Raw genomic sequence first — 5,979 nt, forward strand, 5'->3', positions numbered from 1 at the left:
TATTGATTTACAACCAACAATAAAGTAATAGAAATATAAATGACAGCAAGTAGTAAGCGAGTGCTAAATAAATAACATAATCAGAACACCGATGAGATGTAAATGAACTCAAATAAGGGAAAAAGATTGATGACAAATCAAAAAATCAAAACGCTCCCAATGCATGGACTTACAACAAGAATTACCCTGAGGTACCTCACCTCATAAACCACAAGTCATGGACCACAATTTTCAAATCTTAAGCTTATGGCACGTTGTTCCCACAATAACAATCACCTTCGCACGACAAAGACCACGTGCTACCATGTACTTTGCAATCATAATAATATTAATTTAGATGAATGAAAAATATATTTAGACATCATAAAATAAAATAACAATCTTGAATAAGGTAAGGTGTCAAATGAAATAATGAGTTTGTTTTAGAAATCAAGTAAGGTAAAATAATATAAAATTTGTACGAAATACAGTATAAGATGGGTTTAGTTTAGGAGTCAATAAAATTGAGTAAAAGTGTCATTTTTAAACAAAGAAAAACATAAGTTAAATTAACGAATTAAATATATAATTTGTTAAAGAAAGACATAATAATAATTTTAAGTAAGGTAAACATCTAACAGGATGATAAGTATAATTTGAGAACCCAATTATAGTGAAAGTGCGACAACCATTTAGAATAATAAGGCACCGAGTGAGATAACGAGTTCTATCTTAAGAGGCACATAGAATAAAGCATGTTAATAATTCTTTTATTTAAGCCATTATGTTACCAACAACTCAACAGAACATGATATAGTTACTCCAAGCAATTAAATTCACATTGACAATCAATTCACCAAGTTATAACAGAGACGCAGATTGGCATGTTAAAGCAACGCAACAAATCACGTAGAATGCATGACTCACACAAGAAACCTCAATCGTTCCAATACAAAGATAACAACGAATAACCAAACACAATCAAGCTGTGAATTAATGATTGAAGGAAGAACAATGACCGTTCAAATCAACAAGTTGTCCCGACATAGGATGGACAATGAAAATCACAACCGAGGTACCGCCTCGTATTCACATTTCATAATTTCAATCACAATCTTTCCTTACACCGCCGCACGAGCCTTACATTTGAAATAGATTTTGAAAACAGTTATCCCAAAATAGCCACGCACACTTTTGCCCACCTTATGACGTCGTATGGCTTCACGTAGTTCCGCTACAAGCAACAAGCTCATCAGTCCCACCTTATACCGCTACATGCACATTAACTCCAAGCCTTATACCATCGTACGCGCGTCAATATCACATCACAATAATAACTCGCACCACAAGTGCTCATATATCATAATTTGCCAACAATCAACAATATCAATATTTCCACAACAATAGCTCATGGCTCCACCACAATGGGTAGAAGAATATCAACAACAACAATGAATGTAAGATGTCCAACAAGGAAGATGTTTTAACAATAACAATTTTGCCTCAATATGAAAATGACTTTCAAAACCTAAACACCAACAACTCAACAATAAGATAATGTATAACCACATATTAAATACGAATGACTCACAATGGAAGAGATAACCTATAACAATGACTTCAATTAGTGAAAATCAACAAGGAGAGAGATATCATGAACAATAATTCACTACAAGAAAAAGCATTATTTGCGACCAACATTTAGGGACGAGTTAATAATTCCGTCTTTAAAAGTATATGTATTGGGACGAGATTATATTGTGGTCCTTAATTGTGCATTCTATTGCGAAGGTAATAAATCTGGTCCCTAAAGAAATTAGTAACTGGTCCCAAATGGTATTAATAGGCGCCAACACGGGTGATGAGCGGGAGAGAGTGCCGCCCAATATAATATTAAAATATTAAAAAATTATTATTTTCTATGAAATTGGCGCCAAAACTAATATCCTAAAATTAAAAATTCTAAAAAATTAAAAGAAACTCTCTACTTTCCCAAAACAAAACTCCCAGTTCTGCCCTAGTTTCTAAACATCCACACATATGTCGTCTGCCTAGCTCTCTATTCACAACTCAAGATCTGTGTTTTCTCAAAGCAAAGGTTGCGAATTTGTTAGTTTGTGAATCGCAGGTCTACCCAGTTTTCAACCTCGCTCGTTTGCGAATCCCAGGTATGCCTCCTCTTGTGAGTTGCTCTGTTTCTTCTCTAAGTTGGAATTTGCTTTACTGCTTCGTTTTATTCGACGTCTTCTTCTTCCTCTTGTTCTTCTTCTTCTCTAACATTAAATTTGATTTCTCTAAAGTGTATTCAAGTTTGTAGCGTGTGTCTGGATATTATGTTTCATACAAAGTGAATATCAATTCTGAAAAAGAAAATTATTTCATGAATGGCAGATTTAATTTAATGTTATGAGTGTTGAGATTTAATTTTCGTGTATTCGATGAAGGAACAACAGGCAGACCATACGGCCATTGTTTAGTTACAAGTATAAGCAAATACCCAAAAACGTTCTCTGAAAAGATTCAGCCAAAAATAAAAGCAATGAAATCACGAGTTATGGCTTTTATTAAGCTCGTTAATTGCAACCACATTATGCCGACTCGTTATACACTCGATGTGTATCTGAAGGATGTTGTTGAGTTTTTGTCTCTGTTATTGAAGAGAGGCAATATTGTTATTATTATCTAATAGTAGTAGTTAATGTGAGTTTGTTTTGTCTTTGAACAATTTCTTAAAATGAAGAATGTCCAGATTTGCTCTTTAAAAAAAATGTATTGTTACTCCTATTGAAATTTTTATTTTACCTCTGGAAAAGATTTAAACTAAATGCATTTATACCGTAAGAAATATTAACAGTGTATTCACAAATATATTTCTTGCATATAACTAATCTAGGGAAATATGAGTGTGTGTCTATAAAGAAAAAAGAAATAGCAGGGAACATGATTCTGATACATGTTAAGAACTCAGGGAAATTCACTAACAAGTAGTCTTTTTAGTTGCAAGTGATATTTTGGATGAGCTTGTGTCGTAAACTATACTGTTTGCATTTTTTTTTATGTTAGTACTTACTTCGATCTCGGGGCAGGCCAGAAGGAACCATGTATACATGTTTTAGGAACTAGCATCTTAATTACAAGTTAATTTATAATCTTTTAGTTATCTTAGTGCCAACTGATTGTATATTGCAATGCATTAACTGGAAAAAAAAGGAGCCTAATCTCCTAGTGCGGCCTTAGAGTTCAACACACAGTTATGTGCATTTGATCGTAATAAGTATTGTGTATCTTAGTATTTTTCTTATCCTTCATCTTTTTTTAATCTAAGTTTTATCTACTCTCCAAGGTTATGGAACCTAGTAAGCAATGGATGCAACTTGTTTATAATCGGCTTGATGAAGCCTACTTAATCGGAGTGCAAAAAATTTTGAATTATGTTTTTCAAAAAACATGAGAGGAATATGAAATAAGATGTCCATGTGTCAAATGTTGTAATACAACATTAGGAACTCGTAAGACAGTTGAGACACATTTGAAAGTATATGGAATAATTCAAAATTATACTTTTTGGTATCATCACGGGAAAACTTTAGTTGAGCCACTATCAGAATCTGAAGATGAAGATGGTGATAAAGTAGAAGAATGTGAGAGTGATGATGAAGTAGAAGAATTGTTGAGAGATTTATATCCTAATCATGATGGAGGAACTACGCACACTGGTTGTGACGATTTACTTGAGGAGGAACCAAATGTTGAAGCAATAATATTTTGCAAGCTATTGGAGGATTTTGAGCAGCCACTGTATCAAAATTCAAAAGCTTCAAAGCTTTCCTCTTTAATTAAATTGCTTCACATCAAAAGTATGGGTCATTGGAGTAATGAATCATTTACAATGTTATTGAAAATGTTAAAAGAGGAGTTGTTGCCTAATGGCGCCAATTTTCCAAAACCATATTATGAGGCAAAAAAGATAATTCAAGACCTTGGACTTTCTTGCAACAAGATTGATTCTTGTACTAATGATTGTATGTTATACTGGAAGGAGGATAGCTTACTCAATTCTTGCAAAGTTTGTGGTGCGTCCAGATGGAAGATAGATAGACATAGCGGGGAAACAAGGAATAAAAAAGGTAAGAAGATATCATCAAAGATTTTACTCTATTTTCCATTAAAGCCTAGGCTTCAAAGGTTGTTTTTGTCAACCTGGAAGCACTCTGGGAGCTAAAGATCCATGTGAACTTGAAGCAAATGAATTGGAACAAGCACATATATACATACTGAAGAATTGTGATGAAGTCATACCATATCTCGAGTATGGAGAGTTCTTTCATATCATCTTATTTCTTTATTTTCTTTAGGGTATTTTTTTTTTCTATATGACATTTATGGTTCACTTCAACTTTGTAGAGAGTTTGCACAAACTCATGCGGATACTACACAATATTTGTCTGATGCAGAATAGAACCGACAATTTATTGAATGGTTTAAAGTTAGGGTGAGTAATACATAAACATCAAATTTGACATTTTAATGTTGTATTACTCATTCTAAAGTATTTAACTTAATCTTGTTGATATGTTGCACAATTGCATAAAGGAGATGATAGTCGGATCATGAAGATCCGCTCTCACTTTCACGTGGTCCTATCCAATATACGACACATTTTAATGGTTACATTGTTAATGGATATAGATTTCATGTAGAAGATTATGATAAAAAGTTAAGGACTCAAAATTGTGGTGTTGTTGTAGTTGGTGAGAATGATAAAGATAGTAAGAACATTGATTACTATGGAGTTTTAATAGATGTGATTGAATTGCAATTTGCCATGGGTAGGCGAGTGATTTTATTTCGATGTAATAGGTTTGATGTGTATAATAAAATAAAAGGAGTTAAAAAGGATGAGTATGACTTCATGAGTGTTAATCCAGAGAAATTTTTGAAAATAAATGAGCCTTTTGTTTTAGCAGAGCAAGCATCTCAAGTGTTTTATGCTAATGATAATTCCAACAAATGTTAGAATGTAGTGAGGAAGACTCAACCTCGTGATTCCTATGAGATTGTGAAACAAATGGATGATGATATTGTAGACTTAGAAAATCCTTCACAAAAGAAAAGAAAAAGAAATGATGACGTGAAGTATCTCTTTATAAATTAGTATATTCATGGTCAAATATTCTGATGGCATGGTTTCTTTTAATATTATATTGTCACACATTTTCTCTTAATTGTTTTTTACTTTTGGCTCTTTGCAGGTTCAATATGAAACCATCAAAGATTGAAAATAAGGTGGGAACAACTATGAAGACTGCTGCCAAATATGCAACTGTAGGTTCATCTAATCCTGAAAAAGTAAAAAGAGTTCGAGGTAAAAACAAGTGCAAAGAAGTTGCATCACTTGAAGTCGGACAAAAGCTGAAAGTAACCTTTTACAACAATCGAATGGTTGGAACAAATAGCAAACTATTTTCGAGGCACTTGGGCAGAATAGTTCGTGACCGCAATATGTGTTCGCTGGGAGTATCATCGTGGAATGATATTAAGCAAGAGAAGTTGAATCACATGTGGGCAGCTATTGAGGTACAGCTGCGACATGCTTCCATTATGTCACAACCCAAAATCTAACCGTCGTGATGGAACCTATCGTGAAACTAGGCAAGCCACAACTCAACATATCAACACAGAAAAATCTTTGAACATAAAGACGGAAGCAATTTAATAATTTAGGAAAGCCTTTTTGAAAACAGAAATATCTAAAATACGATATAATCCATCCCAAAACCGGGGTGTCACTGAGTACATGAGCGTCTAAATCAGAATACTGAGTCTGCTATCTCTACATGCCAATGCACATGCGGTATGTGATGCACCATTTTGTCAGACTCATGTGCTCACACTCTCGAATGCTCAACCACTCGGTACTGTATATGGCCCATAAGGCCCAGGGAAGATCCATCCCGGAACATATACATCACTGACTATAAGTCACCCAGTACCGAGAAA

The 5,979-nt window shown here is 33.9% G+C and overlaps 1 long non-coding RNA gene across 1 annotated transcript; it reads left to right on the forward strand.

Annotated features, from left to right (window-relative positions):
- Positions 1–1,949: 1,949 nt before the first annotated feature.
- LOC117278466 (uncharacterized) lies at positions 1,950–5,464 on the forward strand. The gene is made up of 2 exons (XR_011408466.1): positions 1,950–2,147; positions 5,309–5,464. It is a non-coding gene; the product is annotated as an uncharacterized lncRNA (long non-coding RNA).
- Positions 5,465–5,979: the final 515 nt, after the last annotated feature.

Source organism: Nicotiana tomentosiformis, chromosome 6 (genome assembly GCF_000390325.3).
Source record: "Nicotiana tomentosiformis chromosome 6, ASM39032v3, whole genome shotgun sequence".
Lineage (NCBI taxonomy): Eukaryota > Viridiplantae > Streptophyta > Magnoliopsida > Solanales > Solanaceae > Nicotiana > Nicotiana tomentosiformis.